Raw genomic sequence first — 2,730 nt, 5'->3', positions numbered from 1 at the left:
CATCACCACCACCATCACTATCCTTACCATCCTCACCATCATCACCACCATCACCATCATCACCACCATCCTCACCATCACCACCACCATCACCATCATCACCATCATCACCATCATTATCACCTCCATCACCACCATCCTCACCATCCTCACCATCATCATCACCACCACCATCACTATCCTTACCATCCTCACCATCATCACCACCATCCTCACCATCACCACCATCCTCACCATCACCACCATCATCACCATCATCATCACTCCCACCATCACTATCCTTACCATCCTCACCATCACCACCACCATCACCATCATCACCATCCTCACCATCATCACCATCCTCACCATCATTATCACCTCCATCACCACCATCCTCACCATCATCACCATCACCATCACCACCACCATCACTATCCTTACCATCCTCACCATCACCACCACCATCACCATCATCACCATCATCACCATCATTATCACCTCCATCACCACCATCCTCACCATCCTCACCATCATCATCACTCCCACCATCACCATCATCACCATCCTCACCATCATCACCACCATCCTCACCATCACCACCACCATCACCATCATCACCACCATCACCATCATTATCACCTCCATCACCACCATCCTCACCATCCTCACCATCATCATCACTCCCACCATCACTATCCTTACCATCCTCACCATCATCACCATCCTCACCATCATCACCACCATCCTCACCATCATCACCACCATCACCATCATCACCATCATCACCATCATTATCACCTCCATCACCACCATCCTCACCATCCTCACCATCATCATCACTCCCACCATCACCATCATCACCATCACCACCATCACCATCACCACCATCACCATCCTCACCGTCGCCATCCTCACCATCATCCACATGTAAGAGAGCCTGGTGTTAGGTGACATGCCACCTGGGTGGGTTGATTCATTAATGTGTGCGTTCATTCAGGACCTACTTGCCAGAAGCTCCTCTGTGCCAGGAACCAGGCACAGGGCAGCCTGGCCCCTCTCTGCAGCATCCTCCCCATGGCCCCCAGGAGCCTCTAGAACAGGCCAGCCTGGTGCTGGCCTGGTTCCCCTGTGTCCCTGCCTCTGTGTCGTTGCAGGGGCTCCACCCTTTGCCTCCCTCCCTCTGTCTACTCACTTCCTGCCTTGGTCCCCTGGCCTCTCTGCTGCCCTCTGAACCCTCCCTGGCATCAGAGGAAAAGGCAGGGGCTGCAAGACCTATCTCCTGCATTTACTGAAAATTCATCTTCCTGTCTGTGAAACTCACAGAAATGGGATTTCAGTTTTCCCTTAGAATTGTGGATCAAGAGAAAAAAAAAATGAGGCTGATATATATTCTCTCTGTCAAAGCATCATTCTGAGGTTGACAGCTGGGGTGGTTATTATTAGGAGGGGTGTTTGCTGCCAGGTCACTGCCAAAGTGATCTCATGTCCACACAGAGAGGGGTGGGAGTGGGGCTGGGCCACACAGGGATATGGGAGGAATTGGCCCTAATATCAGGGAAACTGAGGCTCAGGGAGGCCAAGCCTATATGTCATCAAGAACTTGAACCCAGTGCAGGAAAATACTTTCAGATGGGGCCTCGCTCGAGTCTCACAATTAACCACAGTTCTGACAGCAGCTGTGTGTTCCTGGCGGCTCCCCGTGGGCTGGTCTTGAGCTTGGCCATGCAAATGTGGCTTAAATTCTATTGAACTCCAGGGATCAGGAATTCCATGATTGCCATTTTATGGATCAGGAATCTGAGACTTACTCATTCCTCTCATGCCTGGGTTGCAGGGGTGAGAGAGCAGAGTCCTGGACCCCTATTTAATGGTAGGTGAACCCGGCTCTCCAGGGATCGCCCCCACCCCCACCCCATGGGGCCTTCCTCCTGCCGGGGTAGAAGGGCTGTTCTGGAGCCAGACTCTGAGTCCAGTGGGGAAGCTGGAGGGTGGGGATTCCTGGGAATCAGGCCCAGGAGGGGAACTCTGGGTCTGGCTCTGTCCTGCAGGTGGGTCCCTGCATGGTCTCACGCAGTCCCTGGTCCCCTCCAGGCCCCAGGGGAGCTGAGAAGGAGGGTCATGTTCCTCCCGGGGCCTGTGGGACTCAGGGAGGGTGCGGGTAGGGGAATGACGCAGCCTGGAGGACTTGGAGGGTCAGGGGAGGAGGGGTCAGAGAAGGGGAAAACAAAGGCTGGAGGCTTCCTTGGCCCTGGAGAGGAGTGATGTCTCAGGCAGTGGTGGTCAGGGGGAAGGGAAGGAGACAGTTGGTAGAGATGTGGGGACTGGGCCTCCGAGTGGACTGCGTGTTGGAGCCACCTGACAGTTCTGAGTCAGTGGGTCCGGGGGGATGCCTGGGCATTGGGTCTCCCCTGGTGATCTAACAACACTCAGGCAGGTGAAAGCCATGAATCTTGGGCTTTGGGTCAAGCATGGTGCAGGGCACACTCTGGGGTGATAAGCCTGACTCAGGTCTGGGGGAAACCCCGGGGAACCAGATGGTAGGTCCAGGGGTTCAACAGTGCTTGGCTCTACCTCCAGCGGACCCCCAGCTCAGGTCAAGGCAGTTTCTGAGACTGGGGGACAGATGGAGGCCTTGATGGGGATGGAGGTGAAGAGACCGTCGGGCAGGTAGCCTCTCATCCAGGGGCACTCCTGGAAGCGGGGGGCTCTGCTACCAGCGTGGTCTGTGTGCCTGCTGCCTTGGACAAG

Source organism: Ovis canadensis, chromosome 3 (genome assembly GCF_042477335.2).
Source record: "Ovis canadensis isolate MfBH-ARS-UI-01 breed Bighorn chromosome 3, ARS-UI_OviCan_v2, whole genome shotgun sequence".
In the NCBI taxonomy this organism is placed as follows: domain Eukaryota; kingdom Metazoa; phylum Chordata; class Mammalia; order Artiodactyla; family Bovidae; genus Ovis; species Ovis canadensis.
This window is presented reverse-complemented; position numbering follows the sequence as displayed.